Source organism: Cynoglossus semilaevis, chromosome 15 (genome assembly GCF_000523025.1).
Source record: "Cynoglossus semilaevis isolate Cse_v1.0 chromosome 15, Cse_v1.0, whole genome shotgun sequence".
Classification (NCBI taxonomy): Eukaryota; Metazoa; Chordata; class Actinopteri; order Pleuronectiformes; family Cynoglossidae; genus Cynoglossus; species Cynoglossus semilaevis.
In genome coordinates, this window is record NC_024321.1 from 4,144,926 (window position 1) to 4,170,041 (window position 25,116).

At 37.1% G+C, this 25,116-nt stretch overlaps 1 long non-coding RNA gene across 2 annotated transcripts; it reads left to right on the plus strand.

The window, feature by feature from the left end:
* Nucleotides 1-1,992: 1,992 nt before the first annotated feature.
* On the plus strand, nt 1,993-20,845 carry LOC112488246 (uncharacterized). Of its 2 annotated transcripts, none has more exons than XR_003052096.1 (3): nt 1,993-2,796; nt 15,896-16,045; nt 19,905-20,845. It is a non-coding gene; the product is annotated as an uncharacterized LOC112488246 (long non-coding RNA). The 2 variants fall into 2 exon arrangements; XR_003052095.1 differs by lacking the exon at nt 1,993-2,796 and adding an exon at nt 14,059-14,176.
* The last annotated feature ends 4,271 nt before the right edge of the window (nt 20,846-25,116 follow it).

Here is a 25,116-nt window from a genome sequence, read left to right on the forward strand (position 1 = left end):
CTATTAACCTTCTTTGTTTAGTCTTGCGCCATGATTATTCACTGAACAAATCAATGATACATGCCCAAATCTCCAACAATAATATGATGTGCATATGTGTACCTAATGCCCAATTATGTACATCTATGTACCAAATACATTTGAAAGATGAATTCACACCAATATCCATGGGATACATTAGCCAAAATTTCTATAACCACAGTACTATACACATTCAAAAAAACATTGTTTGGACTTTTTAAAGGTACAGGAAGGGCTTCTCCGGGTGACTGTCTGTTTCTCCTTCCCAGTTGATTCCCAGATATTATTACATATATATTATTTATCAATAAAAATAGAAGAAAATATTTATGACAAATGTTGAGTATTTTACAGAAAAAAAAATCAGTCTTAAAACGCTGTCCAGGGTCTAACATGAAGATGACCTAGTATTGGTCTAACGTACCTACACCAACCACCTTTTGTCCATTTTTTGTCTCTTTTTATTCCTTTAACTGTACCTGTTGCTAGTTGGCAAAAACTACATGTGTCAATTTTACTACAGTGACATTTGCATCATTTTCCACAGTAGAAAATTTGGACTTTGTTGTGGTAGTTTCTCATTTTGCTGTTGAATCATTTAGATTGTAAAAACTTCAAAGGTAAAAGTTTAAAAAAAAATGTATGTGAAATAAATGAAGATGTATTTGTACAAAACGTCAGGTGTAAATGTTTTTATGTAAAGCAAATACTCTTCAAATCTATTGATAAGGTCATTGTTTATTTTATTTTTTGTTTTGTTTTTTTTTTGGATAAAAAATTGTTGTTACATAGTCTCATTTACTTAAAACTGGTGTGGGTGTCAACTGTTGCAGAAAAAATAAAAATATTTGAGACTAATGTATTTATAAACATTAAAAATATATTATGTACATCAAGTTTATTATGCATAGGATCCATTCTCTTGGAAATCCTTACGTAAAAGAAAATAGTAGGATCCTTCATTTTCAATAATATCCAACATCATCTACATCGACACAAAATAAATTAGTACAGGACAAGAGGGACTTAGAGGTGACATGGAATTTGAAGATATATTTTTAAATACAAGCTAACTTAAGTTATGACAACGTGCAGTGAGTGTCACTGGGTTTCCATCCAAGGACTCATGACTCCTGGCATCACAAACATCCAAAAGTGCATCATTCTGATGACATCGGCAATGTTTACCTTTCACTCACAGTCATTATATACAGTATATGTATGACACCTAAGTTACATCATTGTGAGTCAAAACAGCTCATCGTTCAAAACTGATTCTACAAATATTTGTTGTTTAGATTAGGATTGAAGAATTGGTTTAATTTTGCATCTGGAATTAAAGCTACATTTGGTTAAAAAAAACAATTTAATAATACAAAAAAGGAGAGATACAAATTACGCTCTACATTTACTTTACTCTCTAGTTTGCTTTTACCCTCTTTCTGTCGCCAGAATGTATTTCCTATGCCGTTCCTTATTTGTAACGTCTCATTAGAAATACATTTCTGCTTTCTTCTCTCAGTCTACTCACTGAGCTGTATTCGAATAATCATTGTTCAATACAGCTTTCCCGAAAGTATGGAAAAGAAACAGTGTTAACCATGTGGACCAGTTACTGTATGTCCACACCAGTAATATTCGTTGAGGTGGAAAATGTTTTCCTAGCTAACCCTACGAATGCAGGTTTGCGTTCCGACACAAATGAGGCTTCTAAAGTAGAGCCTTTCTTTCTTCTCCTTTAATGAGGCATGTCAGTGAGACATCCATATGCATCAGATTCATATGTTCAAGCTTCCTACATAATCCTCAAAGAAATGCTCTGTCCACCACATACGGCACTGTTGGCATGATGCATACCATAAACGTCTGTTTTACAATGGTCAGAAATATTTATAGAGATAAAAGCTGCACATGCAAATTATTCAAACTTTAACATGTTTCCACAGTAAACCAGACTCAATATGACTCCTATGACAGCCTGCTAGCTGTGACGGACTCAAATTGTCATTTTTTGCAGACATTTTTATAGTTCTCTATAACAAGGGGACCACAGAGGAGGATTTCTGTAATGTTTTAGCTTTTCTTTCACACACTTGCTGAAACCTTAACCTTTTATAGTTGAAAAATGGATCAGTATTCAAAGAGGAGTCCATTTAAATATCTGGGTTTACGTCTCCTGGATACTAATTGGGTGAAAACTTTAAAGAAAAAAAAAGAAACATCAGTTTGAACAACTCAACTGCTTAATATTTATCTGCATGTAATGACACACAGAGAGCCAGGGAGATCCACTGGCATGAAGGCTGACATTAAACTCAGGTGTCCTCCATTTCTCTTGATCATCTCTGCAGTGTCTCTGTGCCTTGATTGGAGAAGCTGCATCTGTGGCAAATCTAACTGATTAGGCCTAATTTGAAAAGACACACACCTGCAGCTGAGTCTCATTGCTGACAGCCTAAATCAGAGCAGCAAGGAAGTGCTTTTTTTTTTTTTCCACAGATGCTGTGACTGTGTTTCCCAGTCTTTTTTTTTTTTTTTTTTTTTACCTGGGTGATTATTAAAGAAGTTTGTTTAATTAGGAATGTGTGTTAAATAGTCACAGGGCTGCTCCACAAGAATGAACTGATCTGACAGGACTAAGGTTCACCTTCTCTAATATCCTGGGTTTTGGAGTGTTGACAGAATCCCATCAACACTTGGCTGAGAGGTCACCAATCGTGATTTGGAATGAGCTGCCAAGGATCAAGGATGTGGAGACGTTGATGTCAGCAACATGTTGGTTCAATTTCTTTCTTTTCAACCAGTATTAAACTGTATTGTCAACAGTTTGGAGCAAACATAATTACTGCATGATACAATTATTAAAAAAAATGTGCCTTGGTATTGACATTATAGTTATTATAGTATTTCAAAGTCACTCCAAAAACTACTAAAAATAAGGCAAAATTACTAACTAATTTTGGTAGTCTTTTGGTAATCTGTATTTAAGTTTTGACCTTTTTGCTAGTAACAGATATAAACCGATACTCCACCGTGTACTCCACAATAACCATTGTCCTAATCTTCAAGCTTTTGGTAAATGTGTGAAACTAATGTGTGGCCAGGAAAAGTGGGGAAAACATTTTTCAGCAAATTCCTTATAGTTTCAGGATGACACACTCACCTCTCTGATAGATTTCCAGGCCCCAAAGCTCTGGAGACCATGCAACACATTAAAAAATCATATGAAAGGCCTGCAACTGTAGTGAGAGGAAAGAGAGCAGGGGAATGGGAGAATGGAGCTGGCTGTGGTTGAAGTATGGGGCAGATGTTAGCCGGCAGGTTTTGGCTGTATGTGCTTTCATTAAGTTTAGCTTTCATACACTCCCCAATGACCAGCCTGTGCTGCCAAATGAGTTCCCGTGTGGGCCGACTCAGTTCCAGACCAATGTCCAAATGTGGCTGGCTGCAAACGATAGAGAGAGAGAGAGAGAGAGAGAGAGATACTCTCCGCTTGTGTGTGTTGTTGGCCAGCGTCTTACACACTCAAACATTCCCTAACATGAAATGAAACGCACAATGATGAATTTCCTCAACAAGCATCAATTACACTGAATCACTCGTGTGCCAGATTTGTCTCTGGCCACAAACCAATGTAGATTTATGGGTTGACGGGGAACATTATCCTTTGCATTTGAGGAAAAAAAAAAAGAATCTCTCCCGCACAACAAGGTGTAGTGAAACACGAATTGTCAAGTTTTCTTATTTGGCATATTAAATACATGTGATTACTCTGTGTTTATTGAGCCTAGTGCTAAATTAAACAGAGTTTAAGTAAATAATTTTATTAGTGCAAACGTGGTGGAGTTATTTTGTACATTGAGGCAGATGGGTAGAAAGATACATCACCTGCTTTCTGAAATGAGTGTGAAAATGTACTCCTGCGTAAAATAAATTAGTTATTTTTTTTCCCAAGTGTTAACTTTAATATTTATAGTAGTTAAAGTATACATTTTATATAACATCAGATATAAACATGGTATTTTTTGATCTAATAGAACTTTTTAAGTTTGGATACCATTATAAGTAATGAGTTAAAAAACAACTCCATTACCTAAAATGTGATGAAAATGTGAAAAACAAAGCTCAAATAAATAAATGAGTGGCCAGTGAAACTGTTTTTGTTTTTATTATTTCACCTCTAAAATAAGAGGTAATATTAATTGAAGACATCACATTTTAGGTAATAAAAAAAATACCATGTTTATATCTGATGTTATATAAAATGTATACTTTAACTACTATAAATATTAAAGTTAACACACAAATAACTGTTTCGCTGGCCACTCATTTATTTATTTGAGCGTAAACAAATGTTTTAATTGATGGCTCCCCCAAAACTGCTACAATAAAAACCAAAAAAAAAAAAACGAAGTGTGCACTGCCACTGAATGTGCATGGCCTTAAAGTATTTGAGATGCAGAATGTGATCACCACATATTTTAAACCATAACAAGACAATCTAACAAAGGTGACCACATCCAAATTCAACAACACCATTATTATTATTTTTTTCTTTCATTTCATTGTTATCTAACCAGCTCTATCCGTATCACTAGTCATTAGTCAGTGTTGGCTACAGTATGTCATGCTGTCAAGAGCGTTGCCTTTAATCTGTTTAATTTGTAACCTGTTCTGGCAACTACAGCTGTTTGGTTTCACAATTGTTGGTTTTCAATGCGGACGTAGATTCCATGGATGCTATGCTGCAGCTACAGCTGCAGTGTAGTCAGTGTAGTGTGCAGTGTATGAGTTGAGAGAGAGACCTCTGCCCCTGATGATGGCTAGACGCCATCCACCCCAGTCCTCAGTGTGCTCCTGCCAGGTGTTGGGATCAATACCCAGGCTTCAGAAATGCACTCTTTAAGCTTCAAGGACAGATGGCTGTTTAAACGGCATGATTGTAGAAAAGCTGAAATGCCAGTCCTCCTGTGGACGTCTTGGGTGATGCCGTACTCGCAACTCGCTCTCTGGGGTTATGCTGTTATTGTGTTGATGCTTGGCAAGTCAAGGCTGTGCCATTTTCTATTAGCTGGAAAAGTTGACAACAGCAAGGGAATCACTTCCTCTGTAAAAGTTTGAGGCATGCACCATGTCAGGAGTCAGAGTCGGTTGTTTCCTGGAACATGTTCCAAAGATGACGGAGGCAGCACCAGCGATGCAGTCCTTCAACCTTGACCATGCTCTACTGGCTGACGGTGGTATTCTTTAGAGATGGCTTTACGTAGCAGCGCACAAATGCAGGGTCAGTGTTGCAGTCTGCCAAGTACATGCTGCTATATTTTGTGAACGCCACTCAGAAGATCTCAGCAGCGTGAGATCATCACCTGCAAGACAGGCTTGAAATCCTGCATGTAGGTTGAGACCAAAGTCTCCCTTGACATCTGGGTAGGCTGCAGTGGTAGAGGTGTAGGCAGAAAACAAGCACAGGTTGCTGGTGGAATGAGTCACAAAGGGATAAAAGTGTGTTACGCACTGCAAATCCAACACCATGTCACTAGGCTGACGTTGATCAGGGTGACCCAAACATGTCTTTCTCATGCACAGTGATGTTTCATGCCTAATGCAGCAACGTCAACTTTAAGTCATGTTAGCTCAGTATCAAAGATGGTCAGTGCCTCAGTGATTGCCATAAAACAAGGAAAGATGTTGCAGTTGTCTGACTTCAACTCTGCAAACAAGCCAAGGCGTAAAAGGCAGCACCAGGATGATGACCAGGCAGTGCCTGCCTTACATATTTACCTTACGTATTTTATGTTATGGTCCACATGTTGTTTATGTTGTGTTCAGAAACTTGGATTAGTTTTTAGAAAATTGCTGGATAGTGGCAGCCCTAATTTACCAACCAACCAAATGTGGAAAGAACAGTCATTCTACTTCACTTCACTTTGCCTTTTTAAGTAGCTAAACAGAACGTCGATGTGACCCAGTGATAATTCCATCTTTGTTATTAGGATAAAATATTTATTACTAAGCAAGTTAGTTGTTAAGAAAGATAATTTACATCATCCGTTTAAGTACAAGTACATGTTGTGAAGAATTGGCAAAAAGAAAAAAAAAACACTCTCCAACTGTTTTATTAATGTAGTCAAGGTTACGTGAGCGTTCATCTACAGAGGTTTTCACATAAAGGTACAATAGAGATAATTGGTTTTGCACTGGTTTTATTAGTTCAGTCAGCGCAGCTATCTTACAGATCACACTTTGAATACCTTCACTGTGATTTAATTAGAAGAGATTTTTCAGTCCAAAACTCTCCAAGGAGACGGGGTAATTAAAATTGGACTTCAGAAAGTGCTTGTTCATGTTTCGTCATATCGCATAAGCTGGGTTTCACGAGTCTCCGGAAGAGAACACCAGACTATGTAAATTGAAATCAAAAAGAAAAATGGGGTCAAAGACAATTAATCTTCACTGGGCTTCTATTATTCTGTACAGAAGAAAGGGATATAGGAAAACCGTTTAAGAAAAACCTGTATAAACTCACTAAAGCAAACAGACACGGATGTCTGTCTTTTGTTAGCTCCAAAGACTCTGGATCAGTGGTTCTTAACCTTGGTGGGGTTCGGTGAGTCAGTTTTAGGGGTTGGCGGAGGACAAGACACACACCCGACTCGTGATTTGGGATGACACACCCCCCGCTTGGCCATCACTGAAGGGTTCGGGGAATGCGCATATGAAACTGGTGGGGTTCAGTACCTCCAACAAGGTTAAGAACAACTGTTCCAGATGAACCAGGAAACCTATTGGGAAATGGTTGTTTTAAATCTGAATTACAACCAAAGCCAAAAATGCAGCAAATATTCGACCACAAACAATTTAATACATTTTGGTGTATAAAAACATAAACAGAAATATAAATGAAACTATAGAACTATTTGTACATCTTTCTACCAATATGTATAGTGGTATTTTGACTATGACTTTTCATTGCAGTGCATCCCTACCAGAAAAAGAAGATTTATATGAGTAAGTGGGGGGAAAATGGTACAGAAATATGAACTTTTAGTCTGCGGTTTGGTCTTTGGTTTGCCGAGACATGCGGCCAATTCTGAGGGTGAATAAATAAGGTTATTCGATGTTGTCACAAAAAAAAAGTTGTCCTTGCTGTCCAAAGCTGTCCCTAATTTGGCACGATTTAGAAAAGCACACATTAAACCAGGGTGAGCCATTCATTTTCCCAACGGGCCACGTGGGAAATTCGAATAGTTTCCGAGGGTCCAAATAATTCACCTAATTTACTTGGTAATTTATATATATGCCCACTGGCCGTAAAACTAGCAGCAACTCGTGTATAACTGCAACATCTACAGAGTCATTTTAGTTCATATGCAAATTAGACGTGTGTAGCATTTACTGCATAGACACAGCAGTACTGTATAGTGCTAATGCAGCTGCTGGTTGAAATACTGCATGTTTTAAGAATGAATCATAAATTTAAGGGAAGACGCCATGACTTATCTTGCACATTCTAGCCCAACATCATTGATTCACTTGTTGATTCCCTACTTATGTCACAGCTGCAGTGCAGAAACATCACCTGGAAATAGTCTCTTTATCCTCCTTTCTCAAACACAAACAGCTGCTGGATTCAGATGCTAACAACAGAATAAGCTAAAGCGATAGAAAAAGATAATAATGTTTTTTTTTAAATGTTTGTTAACATCAGAACATTAGTTTTGTAGGAGTTATTTTTCTAAATACATTTCAGTAAGGATCTGACTGTTGGTATTTTCTTGGTTAACTTTCAGCCGCTTTGCTTTTTTTTTTTTTTTTTTAGACATGCTGTGCGTCTTTTGGCTAAATTTATTCTATTCTCTTTATTTGTGTGAAGCGTTGATGCATTGAAAGGTTGGGAACTGCTGCTCAGATTTCACGGTGTCTGATAATGTGACTTTTTTAGTGATGGTTTCGTTTTCAGAGGGCAAAGTGAAGCAGAAATAAAGATGTTTCCATGTCGGTACATGACATGTTTTCCTTTATCATGTGCTGAAGGTTGGATTATTTAACATAAATTATACAGTTGCGCAGCCTCTCTCTCCTTGTGAGGCAGACAGGGATGAAGAGGCCACATACAGTGGAATGATAAATAGTGAATGCAGCCAATATGCATAGTACACAGTCAGACGCTGGACTTTCTTTTTTTGTGCTGACAGTGAATTTGTTATTAAAATAGGACATAGGGGAGTTACAAACAACCTTTTTAGTCAATGATATCATAATAATTACTAACTAAAAGTTGGCTAATTCAAAAATAAAAGTGAGATGCACAAAGCAAAGTTAAGTTGAATCAAACTTGACCATACATTCACAAAGGTCACTAAACCTAATGCAGTTTATATACCAGGTGAAGTAATAATTCACCTGGTACATGTACGAAATGTTGGTCTACTTTAAGAAGAGGACTCAGGAGATGATTTCCAGATTATTTATTGCAGCACCTGTCATTGACATTTAGTGGAGATTAACTGTTTCTTGCGTCTACCACACACTGCCTCCCTCATTAGTTTAAAACAGTGAAGTGTGAGTATGGTTACCATAGACCAAAGGAGCTACAGAAGCTCAGAAGGGACATGGCAGATGGGTGTAGAAAGGTAAAAAAAAAAAAAGCAAAATACGACTAAATAAAAACAACTTCAATGAAGGTAAAATTCCCAAGCTGAACTAAAACTATACATATGATAAAAAAGCCTTAAAATAGATGGAAGTTTACAGTTTACAGATGATTAAATCTTAAAGGTAATATTATAATATAGTATATTTTCTAAAATGTATGTATTTTTTTATTTTATTTTTTCAGCTTATCTTATTGACTGACACACATCTTCAGTCCTTATCTGATCTTTAGATCTTTCTTTCTTTTCTTTTCTTTTTTTTTTTTTGAACATTTGAAGCGTTTGGATTGCCTTTTCCCCAGAGCCCAAAAAAAAAAAAACAACAATAAAAAAAATTCTGTTTTTCTGTTTTTGTGAAGCTTGTTTTCTTTTTAATCAACGCCTTTTGCTGTGAACTTGGAGATAATTTGGACCTGATATGTTTTTAATGAAGCCACGTGAGACACACCGATCTGAAAGACTGCTCTTTTTGGAAAGATTAAGGGCCAATTTTATTGATGATTTTCATAACCTTTAACCTTTCTGTGTTTTTATTTTGATTTTTACTTTTTACAGTAGTTACTTAGTCTTTTACTAGTGATGTTTTGAAATTGATTTTAACTGGAACTTTAGCTTTAAAAGTACTGCAAGAAAAGTTTTTGTTTTTTTTTTTTTTTGCTTAGTCAAAATGCTGCAAATCAACACATTTTGTATCTTCTAAACTTTTCAATTTTAAAAATCTTAACTCTTAAATTAATGATATAATTTACACCACTAGTCTCATTTTATCAAGTTAAATTAATCTCCTCTTGTCCCATCTTGCCATCCCCAAATTATCATTTTTACCCCCGTTTTTAACACATGTAGAGAATCGCGTTTGGTAAGAGTCGACATGTCAGCCGTCTATCAGAGAGCTAACGCTCAGCGACAGATAAACACATTCAAACCTGCAGGCAATTTGTACACCATTTCACTTTCAGTGGCCTGTAGAAGCAAACCCACATTGACATCACAAAAACTTGTGGCAGTGACGTCACGGAGGAAATGGACAAGCACTGACAGTCTGCCAGAATTATAAAAATAAAAGCTTTTTTTTTTTTTTTTTAACCTTCTTCTAAATAGGTGTCTTTTAACAGCACTATTTCCATGTCTAACTGCTGCCCAGATCTATTTATGTTTTGGGTGTAATTTGTTTCTGTGATAGTCGCACATATTTTACATTTTTACGTTTTTCACACCAGACACTCATTCATTGTTTGGTTTAAGAGTTAAATCTAATTCATTACAGTATTAACATATTCATTAACTCTATCTTCGGCACAGTTGTGTAGTGCTTTGTGGTCACATTTGTCCGAGTCACCCAACAATGATGCGTCGTCACAGAGCGTTTCATCTTCAGACTGCCTGCTGGTTTTAATTTATACTCTGTGTTAAATATTTACACGACTGCCTTCTCCACTAAGTGGACAGAGTGTGCTGTTTAATAGTACAGTTGGTAGTGAGGAGTGGTGAGAATGGAGGCAGAGTACTCCATTGTAATATTCAACAAGAGCAGCTCAGGGTGAAGTGATTGATGAGGAGCTGTTAAATCCATCCATGTCATGTTTTCCTGTGTGAGCTGTGAAAAGCTGCCATGTTCCCTCTGAGTTTATCAGGCCACAGCAGTTCATTCAATAAAGCAGCTTTTTATGAGATCAGGAGCAGGTGCCATTTTAAAAAAACGTTTTTTTTTTTTGGTTTTTTTTTCCTATATTTTATTGAAGTGTTTTGACCCAAAATGATTTATGAGGACATGCTGTTTTAAACCTGCAGCTTTCTTTAGGGGAAGAATGTGATCTGCATTTGTTGGATTTTTATAATACAGCTAACTTATGCACCTGGATTGACTGTGTAAAGCTGTGTTTATTTTTATTATAAACAACATATATGCTGATTTATTTATTTTATTTATTTATTTTTACTTCAGGTGTTATATGAAGAAAAGGTAAAGACAGACAGAGTGAGGCGAGAAGGAACTACTAACCATCTGGATGTACTGGTTCTGCCAAGGGTCACACGGTTTCTTGAGAATTATATTAAGTGAATTTTAATTTTTTTTTAAAATGGTCATTTACATTATTTTTAGATATTCTGAGATTCAGCTTTATTTTTCAAATAGTTATTACTATATATATATATACAGTATATACATTAAGTATATACTGTATATATAATAAATTAGTAATATGTAATTGTCTTGAAACAAACGAAGCACTTCTGTTTTTTTTTATTTTATAGCATGATTTTACATATCCAAGTTGTATTTTATTACGTATTTTAACCCTTTATTTGAATTACATAACATCAATTTGCAGTCGATCAAGCAATATATTTACTAATAAAGAAGCATATTATTGATATATTTCTCTAAAACTGCAGAGTTGTGGCTTATATGCCATGTGACATTTTTTCTGACTTTCTTTTGCTGAATCATAATTTCAGGGCAGTAGTAGGAGTAGTTTCTTTTTGGGGAGGCAGTTTTGATGCTTGCTTGGGATTTGAACCAGCAACACTCCGATTATTAGTTTGATCATTTAACCACATAACAAAAGTGAAAACTCAATTTAAAATGTTAACCACTCTGTCTTCCAGAAGAAATTCAATTATTAAAATTTACCACTGAAAAAAGTCAGGCATGATGAACTGTTTATTCTTTTAATCCAGGAGGTTTAAAAAGGTTTTTAGTGACACATCATGTCTGAGCAATGACACAGACTGCACTTTTCAGCCAGCATCAACCATCTGTGCGTCTGTTCACACAAACTCTCTAAAAGCTGTCACTTCACAGCTTGTTTTACTGTTGTACTGTTGTACTGTTGTTTTTTTGTTTGTTTGTTTTTTTTAATCACTTGCTAGAGGAATTTTTATAACCCTGTCTGTGTGGAGGAAAATAATCTAATGTAAAAGCAAAAAGTGTCTTTAATTCTTTTTTGGTAACTGTCTACCAAGGACTAAATATAAAAAAATTTGTGTCAACGCTCGTCACAGGTGACAATAATAATGATTTTTTTTAATGGAAGCTGTGATGCTGCACTTCCTTTCAGAACAGGATTTTGAATTAAGGTATTTTAGTTGCATAAAAGCACTAAATGAGTTGACTCAGTGTGGGGTTGAAGGTAGGAGTCTTGACAGGCCTGTAAGAGATGTATTTACGTAAGAAGATTAAAGTCTGTGAAAAGGGAAGGTTTTTAAAAACCTTCATCCTCCTGCTTTTGTTCAAATGAAAGAACGTGTCACAAAGGCTGCCAGGAAACGCGTGAAACAAATTCAATTAGATGTAATTGTGGAATGAGCAGCAGATCAAAGTCACACGTCAAAATTATGGAAACAACGTGCTTTATCTGACAGGAACATAATACGGTGGGGTCTTGGGAAATGCGAGGAAACTTGAAAATATTGGGGGGCAACAGTGTTTCTCCTCCAGACACCTGCAAATATTATTTTCCCGTTTCCAGTGTGAAAGACTCAAATATTTATGCACATCTCAAACTGTCTGTAAATAAGAAGGGCCACCTGCTAAACAAAACACACCATCACCGATTTAGTTTACCAGAATTAGTGTACAATTATTCGAATTTGTGAAATGAATTTATTTATACAATTTTTTTGTGCTTTAGCAATTTTACTGAGCACCATTAGGTATGTGGTAGTTATAAAACATTTTTTTATTTTTTTTAAATCAATTACATATTTCAGCTGGCCCCATATGTATTCCAGGCGACCACATGTGGGGTCATGACCCCAAGGTTGAGAAACACCGAATTAATCTGTATAATCTCACAAATTTAAGCACAATTCCCCTGCAAAGTCTAACAAAAAGTCAAAATAAAAAGAAGCTAATCTTATTCTTGTTTACATATTCATCTATGTATGTAGCTTTAAAAAAAAAAAAAACTATTTTTTTTTTTGTCCCAATTGCACATTGTCTATTGTGTTGGCCGCTATCATGAAAAGTGATAAAAATACTATGATTTTTCTTTCTCTTAAATAATTATTGTTTTAAATATTGGTGTTTTTTATTTATTATAAAAGCCTTCACCAGTGTTTGTCAACAGAGCACAGTTTGTTCTCCCTCTCTCTGCTGACCCTGACGTGTCCGTCTCCACCACCTCCACTCCTGCACTTGCTCCTCCTTTCTCCTCGTCCATCTGTGCCTCTTCCTGCTTCGGCTCTCAGGTTATAGACAGTGATATCCATGCATCAAACACTCCTCTCAGGCGTCTCATGACTCTGGCTGTGAGTCTCTCCCACAGGCTGCAGCTGTCCTGGCAGGAAGCCTAAAAGTTGGGCTGTGATGTCTCCACACAAGAGGACTTTCTCTTTACCCTGGGCCCCTTGGGTTTCTGCTCACATCACATGGCACAGTGGTGCTTCTTGTTGTTGGGAAGGGAAAAAAAATGTGTCAAAAATTGGAAGTCAGTCTAAAGAGAACAGCGGCGCGCTTTTAGTGGAGATTTACAGTTGAATACATACAGTGGACGAAACTAATTTGTGCAGGAAATGGGCAGAGTTGAAATGTTCAAAATACTTAATTATTCGGTACTGTTGGATTACATTACATTTGAGTAGGTTACAAACTCCCATTTCTATCCAAGTGAGCACCCTTTTCAAAATGTATTAAGGTTCCTCTGCACACCTTCACAGTTACGTAGACAACGTTTACGTCAACAGTTTTTAAAAATGAGTCTCTATGGTTAATGTAGAATTATATTTTTAAATGATGCAATTGTCAATGTGATGATCACATGTTTTACTGTGCAGTCTAAATACTGAATACTATTACAGTAGCATTTATATATTATGATGTAAAATGATTGCCAGGTGCTTGCACAAAGTAATGGTAGGTACAAATCAAAACAACACTAAGTGGGACCTCAAATGCATCTGTCCTCGGGTTCTATGGTACAGGAACCATCTACCAATGCCTGGTTGCACGTTTCTATTTAAACATGCTTCAACCAAACATTTACTTTCCTATTTGTTTAGTTTTCCAATGTGTAAATACTTTTCGTAGCGTTTCCCCCTCATTCCAGCCAGAACAACGTGTTTCTTTTTTCCTGTGTGTTTTACCTGTTTGTTGATGTCTGGACTGTTTTCTGTTGATCTGGGGAATTTCAATTGTTTCTCATTGTTTGCCTGGTTGAACTGCTCTCTGCATCAGCACTCTGTGAAACCGGTCTCTCTCTGTTTACATCAAATAAGTGAAGTGATGTTTGCTTGCGTACGTGAGTGTGTACACGTGCATTAATATACACCACAGTGGACTCTTGTACCTCTGTTTGCAAACCATGTGTCAAGTCCGTCTGTCTGTCTCTCCCCAGGGTTAATCAGCGTCATCAGCCTCACCTGTGTCCTGTGACTCTCTGTTAATCAGCCTTCCTCCCTCTGTCTTTGTTGGGTGGTTGTGTGTCCTTATGTCTCCTAGCGGTTTCTGTTGTCACTGTTGCGGTTCACGGTCATCGTCGTGTCGGAGAACATATCAGGTCTGTTTCCCAGTGATTCTCTTCATTCTTTCAAATCGCACGTAACGCCATGCGAGCATGTTATAAATGTTTTATTTAACAACAAACTGCAGTGTTGTGACTTATGCTGTAATATTATTTCTGTAAACTTCTGTAGTTTTGTTTGCTAAATCCCATTTTATTTTTGGTTATTTATATTCACTATAGTCTTGCATCCTTTGCTGTCAAAGTTTACCTTGTTTTGTTTTTCTCACCGAGCTTTTAGTTTATGCAATTGCTTTTCTTATTCTGTATTCTTATTGTTATTCATAACTAACCCAATTTCATGTTTTGTTTTCTTTAACCCATCTTTTTAAAAAACTTTTGAGGAAAATGTGTCACTTTTTAGTTTTAAATTCTGCTGACAGACTAACCACCAGACACTGGGTAAAACAAAGTCCTTGGCCAGGCCAAAAAGAACCAAATGGATGTTAGTACTGCACATGATGAAGCAGCAGTCCAGTCTATGAATGTAAATCCAGTGGAGCTGGTTTCGGCCGAGCTGGAAGGTTGTGACAGTTTTGCAGCAGCTGTCAGTGCAAGTGACCAGCAACCAAATATGGACATTACCAGTACCATTGTTATTATTATTTTTATTTTATCACATTAGGATTAACTCTTTGCTGCTCCTTCACATAATTAGATAGAACTAACACAGTCTCATTAGCTCTGGAGCTCAGATATACTGTAACTGTCAAGTTATTTGCTTTTCTTTTGTTACACTTTCTACTTCAGTTTTGAGATGTGGAAATATTTTTATAACCTTCAAAAACATCCTTGAGCTTTTGTTTTGTCAACTTCAGGTTTTGTTTTTTTTTGTTTTTTTGTTTTTTTAAGACATAATGGAGCTATTATGTTTTGCCTGTCACAATTGACAACCCAAACCTCAGATGTAAGCTATTTTCAGTGTCAGTATTGTAACTCTGCTTACTGGTTTTTAGTGCACTTATTTATTAGTTACATTTCACAGTGCTAATAATAAGTTTAAAAGGTGGCGGTTTGGTCTTTGGCACCTCCAGTGAATGTCGTCGAGTTGTCGTCGGATGAATGTCTAAACCCAAGATCCTGCTGCTCTGTACGGGAGGTGTGAGTGATGCATGATTAAAACAGACCACTGTAAATAGGCCAGCTGGTTGAATGGGTGACTGAATGGGTAGTTCAGTTGTTTTTAGAAGATTTTCACACTGCTGCAGTCTGATTCATTTGTTACAAAAAAAGAGTAAAAAAAATCCTTTGAGGCTCAGCCAAACATGAGTCACAGCTGCAATCACCAGACAGATTTTTCTTTTTGCACCTGAAGGAGATGCCGCACTCTCAATCACTAACTTAGCACGAATCGAGTGTTCCTTCCACTGTGCCCCACGTTCCACAGCCATGTGGAAGAAGATGTTCCTGTGTGAATGTGATGTCATTAGATAGTTCACCTGTGTTATTGGGAGGAAGAACTTTTTACACACCTCAAGTGATCATAATTTAGATTGCAATCATCCTGACTAAAACATCTGTGATTCTGGTTTTTAGATAGCTATTATCAAACTCCCTTCTCTTTTCCTACTTATATTTAAGTAGTTGCCTTTTTTTTGACTCACAACCCAACAGGTAAAAAGCTACAACACTTACGTAAGGGAGTATTTGTACTTTAATTGCAGTTTGTCTTTTGAAATATTTTTGCTTGTACTTTTTTTTTCTTTTTTTTTTAAGAATTGGCTACTTTACTCTGATGCTGATCCAGAAGACAGACACGTGTGAAGAAATGTCCATGTCATTGGGCGACCAGTCGATGACCTCCTTATCATTGTGCACTGCGTCAAGGATGATACTGCAATTAGAAGACACCAAGTTGGCATTAAGGTACTGAATGAATTTATTATAAATTGATTGTTGGTTTGGTTTGTGTAGATGAGACTCATGTCTTATGAATTGCTGTAGCAGCAAACCTCATTACAGAAAATATTACATGTTTTAGGACTTTTACCTGAGTGGTATGTGTAAAGACTTCAACTTTCTGCTGAGTCATTGTTGGGGGAGTATCTGTGCCACTATTTAGTCTAGGTCTTGGGTACTTTATACTCTTACTCTTTTGGACAAACACAATTAATGTGGATTTTTTCCTCAATTTTCAAAGACCATCATTCTTTGTCTCAGTTAAATTTTAGTTATATTTTTAAAAAAAATGTGACTTTTTTTTTCTGGCAGTTTTTTTTCTACTAGAAAACACAGTCTTTAGCCATGGAGCCATTGTGCCAGAAACAGCTGACTGACTGGCTCAGACTTAGCCTCACTAAAATAGAGTGAAAGAGATTAAGAAGCTCCATAAAGTTGCTGAGCAGGGTAATAATTCCCAGTGGCATTTTGCACTCGGTGTCAAAATAAGGAACATTGATTAATTTGGGTTTCAAGAGGGCAGAAAAAGTAATTGGTAGAGGTCAGGGATAAAAGTGGTTCTTACGAAACGACAGGCAAACAACAGCCACTGCTTAATAAGTCTTTTATGCGTTTCATACCGGCACAATTAATTCCTCCACTCTCTCACCTCTTTTACAGTTTCTTTCACCTGCTCCACTTCAGTGTCTTTATTTGCACAGGATAGTATAGCACTTGCAAGGCGGATTTTGGGCAGGTTCTGATTTTTAGATTGTGTAACTTTGCTATTTTTACAGTTCTCAACGGAAACCGCCTATACTTTTTACACCCTCCATTTGTTATCAGGGCGACAGGGCGTCAAAGTCATGCAAGTGTTGTTGAAGCAGATAAAAATAAAAAGGAGGAGGTGCTTAAACATTTACATTATTAATGTCTAGATGCTGATTCCTCCTCTCAGATGATCTCTGTTGGGTCAAGCTTTTAATAAGGTCACTATAGATCTCCAGACAAGCACAGTATTCCCCTGTGGAATTAAGACATTTGTTTAATCATGATGTTTTGATTTGGATCTAAATATACTATCACAGATTCATTTTGGACCGTTTAACTTTAGTTTCAGTCTTGTTTATATTTAATAGTAGTACCTACAAGTTTGTGTATGTCGTATTGATTCATCCATTCACACTTAGTTTGAAACACTTTGGTCTGTTCTGGTCTGCATCGTTGAAACACTGAGCTAGAACTTGAGGCATCCAGAGAGCAGTCGATTGGTTAGGTCTGAGGTTTTTTCTCTGAACTTTTGTAAGTCACCCTTTGGCTGCTTTTTCATTCATTTAAAGTTAGAAGAAAAAAAAAACAAAAACGGATCAAGCTCTGAAGCTTTCAAACTGTGAAACTGCTTTAAACTTTGAGATTTACCCAAATGCTACATGGAAAAGAAATTAAAGGAAAGATGGGTTTAATTTTGCCAAAATAGCAATGTGTTTAAAATTATATGTAAAAACAGCAACTTGTTACTAAAGATAGCTTAAAGATAGAGTAGCTTGTACCCATAGCCTTTCATGCCTGCCATTGTCTTGACACAGTACTGTAAATATCACTGATTGTCTCTTAAAAGGCTGTTTTATTAAAATCCTGTGTACTTTGATATGGCAGTTTGAGGCTGTAGACATTTCTTCATTCCTTGCAGGAACATGTTTCTTATGTGTTCTGTGTTTGAAATGTCTTTCCTTCTCTTTTCCACATCCACTCTCACTACACCTCATTCATCTTTTTTTTTTTTTTATCTCCATTCTCTGCACAAGCATTGTGTCCTCTGGCAGTCTAAGTAGCTTATTGTAGTGCGGAGTGTTCACTCCTGAGAGACGAAGCCCATGAAGAGTGGGAGTGTCTCACTGCGAAGCAATTTTACTTTGTCTGTTGTGATGAGGAATGAGAGACAACTGTGCTTAAGAAACGTTACAAATGTGGGAAATGCGGCGGTGAATAAAAGAACAGCACATGCATTCTTTTACACATAGTGATGTGAGAAAGTTGTACGAAAAAGAAGCCGTCTCAATTCCCTGGGTGAGAGGAGACCTTGCTGAGTGTATACCTGTCTGTCCAGAGTGATGTTATGTGAAATATTGTTGTCCCTCTAACATGTGCTCGGGGACTGCAGTGTTGACTTGATGCTGACGCCGATGTCACAAAGAAAAATTAGTGTTCTTTAATCGACCTTGGTAGAAAACAGCCATTTGTTTGTGACCTTGAATAGTAGCGTTGAAACAGGAACATACATAATGCTAAACAGGCTGTGTTTTTACAGCTTGGTGCTTTTCTTATGAACACACACTTTATCTCTACATGCTCTGCTGGAGGTGAGGCTGCCAACAAGACACTGAATTTCTTGTTCGTTTCACAGTGGCCTCACAAAGGATGGATGGGACGTGTGTGTGTGTGTGTGTGATGCACTGCAGGGCCAAATTGGTTAAATTTTAGCAGTGGTGGACTGGCCTTGACTAAAAAATATCAGAAATCAGTTAATTATTTTTTCAATATAGTTATCATGAATATTTATAATATAATACTATATAGTCTGTTCCCATTGTTTAATTACAGTTCCTGTGGTTATATATATCTATGTATATATGTGTGTATATATATATGTGTGTGTGTGTGTATGTACTGTATGTGTATATATGTGTGTATATATGTTTGTTTGTATATTTGTGTATATATGTATGTATATTTATATATGTATATATATATTTATGTGTACTTATATGTGTATATATTTATGTATGTATATATATATTTTTATGTGTATGTACATGTATGTGTTTATATATGTATGTGTATATATATATATATATATATATATATATATATATATGGCTGTACCGCGTGTCGGAGGTGTGACTGAATTGCGCTACATGGCTTTGTTATTTTAGTAATGGCTTTTCTACAGCTTTGATGGTGTCTATAGACGTAATGCTGTATAAGATGTGGATTTGTTCAGCCGCTGAAGGGCTAGGTGCCTTTGGCACACCACTAAATTTTAGTACCAAAAACCTGCTGTTGGTCATGTAGAGTTATACTTAGGAAATATTAGCCGCTTATATTTTACATTTTTAGATACGTTCACCATTAGTGAAAAATAAACCTCACATGTTACTAAAGGCCTTGGTTCAACTGTAGCCTTTAGCTTTACAACAGGCTGTTTTACTGGGCCACCTGTGGGCTTTTTTTTCCAGCTGTGTGAAACTCATTTGTTTGCCATACTTCAATATTTTAGGTTTCAATGTCACTACTGTGACAGGTTAATAGAGAACCCACGATAGCTTTGTTGTGCCACCAAAAGAAAGTTTAGAAATTCAAAAGTCGGCCTGCCACATTAGGAGCTGAAATAAAAAACATGAATATCCTCAATTATGAATCAGTTCTAAATGGAGTTTATTCTTCCTCTTTGTTTCTGTTTAATTTCCAGGTGAAAAATGACTAATGGAATGGCTCCAAAACAAAAGTGGCCTTGACTTTTTTTTTTTTTTTTTCCATGTGTTTACGTGATACTTTTATGAAGCTAACATCCTGGAGGGAGAGTCGACGTTGGTCTCATTATCTGTCTTGTAAACAGTGTTGCTGTTTTTTTTTCCACTTTGAACTGTGTGCAGCAAAATAGTTTTCTTTGTTCTAAAGCCACAGTGTTTTGAGGGAGAGCTTTTAAGGGCCATTCACAGTTGAAGAAAGCAGTCAGAAGAAAGAGGTCACGTTTTGTTGATGTTTCTCTTACACTGCAGAGCTTCAAGAGCCCACCAAGCTCCTCTCACATTGTCTGTGATCTCTGACCATTCCTTCTGCCCTGCAGCAATCCCCTTAGCAGCAGGAGAGGTCTGCATGACCCCCGAGGGCCATCCCGGCCAACGAACCCTTCATGAGGGAGAGACTGCGGCACAGAGAGGCCATAATGATGGTCATGTTAAAAAAGAAAAAAGAAGGGAAAAGTACAGGCTCTCACCAAAAAAACTTCACCATGAAGCTAAAACCATCTCCAAAGAGCACAAATCACTGGAATACATTCAGCGCATGACAAGGTTTTGCAGAGATTTTTTGTTCCCAAAGAAGTAAAAGAGCTTTTTTTTCAACAATTTTTGTATACCTTCCACATCAGTGCCCTGGGAATATGTGAGAAAACATTTACTCCGTACAACAAAAGCAGACACGTTATTGATGGGTTTTTTGCAACGGTATTCTGGAAAGTATAAACGCGTAACAAAGGAAACAAACGCCTGCCATCAAACTGTCATTCTCAACACGCATTCTGTGCATTCTTGTTTTCAGTGAGCAACTGACTTTTGTTTAACCGGTGAAAATTGTTTGGAGATTTAAGGCGTGTCCTTTTAGTACTTTCTTTCTCAAAATTTTGAAGAGACTTCTGTACAGATGTCAATAATTAATTAATTAAAAAAAAAAAAGCATTGAGTAAAATATTTCAAGGCAGCACATGTATTTGAAGTTAAATAGCTGTGGTATTTTTTAGGAGCATCAGACAGCTGTTTTATTTTGTGTTAAAGTATTATGTGTAGGGCTCTACATATGTCACTCAAATGCTGAGGAGTGTGCTATCAGGTTTGGATGTGGATGTGTTCCTTGTGATCTACATGACTGAGGATATGATTCATAGTCTGATGATTTTTGACCACACAACTGCCATAGATGACTGAATTGTTGCCCCCAAGTCCATTAGGTATTTTCTTCGAATTACATATTTTTCTGTCAAAACAAAAGACTCTTACCAAAGCCATCAGTCTATTTAGTAATTTGGATTTTTTTTTAATCTATAATTTGTGTGGGTTGTTTAGTAAAAAACTATCAAGGTTCTGCCATCCTTGAAATTTTGAGTTCAATCCAACTCAAAGTTCTGTACCCTGGGGTACCAGGATATGATTTCCACTAAAACTGGATAAATTAGCAGGAAAACAATAAAATATATATATATATATATATATATATATATATATATATATAAAACGCCTTCAGCTCACTAATGACTACCCATGATCCTCCTCTCCTTCCACCACACAGTCCACAAGGGAGAGGGAGAGTAATGTGGGATGAGCCTAAAGTTTTCTGTTTACCCTTATTGCTTTTGCTGCTGCAGACAATAATATTATCTGCAGCTGCAGGCCTCGGAGCGCACAACTTGTAAATAATAAACCAAGCTGGACAGAAGCAGCGAGGCCACTGCTAATCCTGGCATTATTCCACTTTTATTGTTGATATTTGCTCATTATTTCTCATCTCCTCTAGCTGAAGACAGCCAGTTAAATTATTTTTACCCTATTGTTTTCTTCTAGGCCAAATTAGCATCTCCGACAGGCAGCTTCCTAAGACGCCTTTATTCTTCCTCTCGCTCTTGACCCCTTTACTGCCCACAAGGCATTGCAAACTGTCACTGTGGGTGTTGCTGGATCATAGAACTTCTTGACATAATTAAGGAAAACGCTCCATTTGTACAGTTTAAATTTGAACATTCTCCCATCAGAAAACCTGCTAGAACTGTCTTGATAGTTGGAACACCCTGTTGTTTCCCCTGTGGAGAATTGAAGTGAGACCTGGCTGCACCAGATTGATGTTTTACTCAATCTGCAATCTGAGTATTTATAATAAGCCCTCTCAGGGTTGTGTTTAGGTGTCCAGAGAGCTGCCAACACCTGTTCCTGCAGAGAATGATAATGGTTCACCCACACTCCACTCTGATATTCTTTTTATGGAAAGAACAACTCTGACAAGGCCTCGGGCCTAAACTGGTTGTCTGTTTTTATTGTTTGTTCCTTGGTGTGAACACAACTAGAGATGTGCAGCTAATGAATTGACTGTGAAGGCGCTAACTAAACGGATGATGCTCTTATACCACAACCTAGATAGCTCACAAATAACATGCTGTACTTCCATTCCTTAACAAAGTGTAGTTGTGAGACTTGCAGCGGTGATTAGGGTTTTCCAGATCCGGTAAAGCAAAAACCCTGCAATTTTACTCAGAGAGCACTGCAGTGTTCTGTATCAAATAAGGCTGTTATTGGAGGCTGAAAATAACAGGAATTTTCAGAATAAGCACTTTTTCTACGAACACCTTGACTGGGGATTTTGTTTTTGTTAGATTTAAATCTACTCTTTGAATCTACGTATATGGTGCTGTAGCGTGCTTTGTGTGTTTTGGCATTATTCATTACATGTACATATATGGGCAGGCACACAGAGAGTTCTGTCTGCATCCTGTAAGGACCAAACCACTCAGTTATAAGGGCTTGCAATGGACAGTAGCCTGTGGGTTGGCAATAAAGAAGAGGAATTGCGAAAAACCAGAGCCATATGGATGAAACGTTACACTTGGGTAGAGTGCGAGTTGTAGAAAGAACTGCAACAGGCTCTTACCAGAGGCCTAGGAAAGCAATACTCTGGCGGTAAGGGAAACTAGCAGAGAAGGTGCGTGGTGTTGATGACGGCGTATGATCTTCCGTGACCTCCTCGCAAAGGCAGCTGAAGAAAATAAAGGTCAGTCGGTGATTCAATTAAGAAGAAAATAAAGAGCAACACCCCGTCACCCAGCCCCCCATTCACCTTTATAATCTTACCATCCTCTAAAATCAGCAGACCAGTGTTTCAAAAACAACCTTTGTCAGTGTCTGCCCTTGGATGAAATCACCTCTAACAACCACTAAAGATGTGTATATAAATATATATAGTAAATATATATTTATATATATTTCAGGGGAACACAGGGTTAGGAATCTCCAGTGTCTGATCATGGCTCCAGTAAAGTAGAATTTCTTCTCTGCTCCGAGCTATAAAGTTTGCAGTGAACATTGATTTTCCCAGCACTAAGTGCATTGCACACCCAAGGCCTTGGGGCTAGTTTTCTATATCTGTGAAGTACTACACTGTTAACAAAGAGCTTGTGTCATGGCTCTGCCTATAAGTGACTATTTGTTCGGACTCTGTTTTTTTTTTTTTTTTTTTTTCCCCTTTTACTTTGAGGTAACTTGTCTTGTGTCTTTGTTGTATTACTTCCAATCTCTGCCTGGTTTCCCGCTCTGTGATTGGCTGTTCTTACCTAAATAGTACCTTAAATTATCCCTGCCCATGTCATTTTATCATTTGTGTTTCTTTAGCTGTCAAATGTATTATTTTCTGCCTCCACCTGCATGTGCCCATATCTTTGATTTCCATGCAAATTATTTTGTAAAAATATGAAATTCTCATATTTGGTGTGCAAAAAAAAATCATTTTTTTAGGATGTTTGTGCATTGTTGTGGAATTGTATTTTTCATTATCATTAAAAATGTACAAGGTGCAATCATAACAGACTTCTGAGTCAGAAAAAGGCTTGTGGCAGAATCCTTGTTTTATTTATTCCTTTTAGTGTGGATAAAAAAAAGGTATGAATTTCTTTTTTTTTTTATCTTAAATGTAACATTGATCTGTTTTTATGGCATTGTACTGATAATTGCCTATTGTTGCTTTTCAAGTGCTGACAATGGCTAGTTTAGAATTTTGGCTATTGTTAGTGCTGCTGATGAATGTTGTTTATTTCAGTCACTCGCCAAAGTGATCTGGTTCACATCAACCACAAAAGGGAACTTCAAGACAGTAAACAGGTCTTGATTCAGAAAAAATATTAAGTAGTAAAATCTTTAGAAAAATATCATGTTCGGTAAACACAGCAAACTTTTCTTTATCAGATATCACAGTTGATTTTGAGATAGAACTTAACAGCACCAAGGTGTTTCTCTACAAACCTCAGTAGAAAAACAAGATCATTTATTAAAATTCAGGATAATCTGACTAGTGTTGGTGCATTTTTAGTCTTCAGAGACAAGACCTTCGAACCACAAAATATTCCTCTCCCACTGGCATTTTTTGAAAACCCAAGATGAATTGGTTGAATTCCAAAAATATTTTTGTATTCAGGGCACAGTTACTTAGAAAATACAGCACACCAAAAACAAATACAAGAGCAGTGTAACTCACAGTCCTGGAGTAGCCTATAAACCTATAACCTAAACCTGTAATTGTTTTGAATTATTAGTGTGTACTAACACTAATGTAACTATTACTACTACTGATATAAATTGTAAACTGGAGTTAAGTAGGTCACAACTTGACCGTCTTCATTTATTCAAGATGTTTCACCTCTCATCCACGAAAAGAGAATCATTACAGCAAAACAAAGGAGGTGAGCACACCCTGACCCAGCAGTAGGCTGTGTGGAGGGTTGCGTGATTCACATGAGAGATTGGATCCCAGTTGACTGTCTGCCCCTTGGAGTCTGTCTCTGTTGTTTGCTGCATGGGGGTTCCAGTTTCTGGGGAGAGAAGTCAGGACAAGATTATAAGTGGATGAAGGATGGTGTCTTGATCCACCTCCTCTGTTGAGTGATGGTTTTTACCAGGTTAATGTAGATGGCCTCCTTCACGCTTCTCTAAAACCATCTGGCCTTTCTGGTTAAAATTTGTACAATTTCATCCTTAAAGCCTGTCCCTGTCCTTGAGTTACAGATGAACAGCTGAGCCCTGGCCTGAAGAGCTGGCTCTGCTACATTGTTGCATGCACTTGTACACTGGCTGTTTTGTCTCACTGATGTTAAGGTCAGATCTGACCTCTCTATACTGTACCGTACACACGATGTTTGTGGTCTGGTATCTGGACTTTGGGGAGAACTGTTTGGTTGTTTTGTTTTTTTTTGTCAGGGAGTATTGCTGGGATTGACAGAGACTGGGAATTTGTGTTTGGTCAAAATTCCTGACTGTTTTTTAGGGACACAAGTAATTTTCATCTTTTGATTGTGGTATTTTTGGAAAAGGAGCAATTAAGAGATGCCACGAGGATAGTATGCATTGCTTATGTGTAATGTTTCCTTCACTTGCCCTGCAAAGGAGATGGAATGTGTCATCAGTGTTACTGGTCTGTTTGAGATGGTTTCCTGTAGCCTTTGATGTTGACACTTCCTGTCTTCCTGTCCAGAGAGGCCAGGATGCATCTGACTTTGACAGAGATGATGTGTTTAGTGAAAGGTTCTA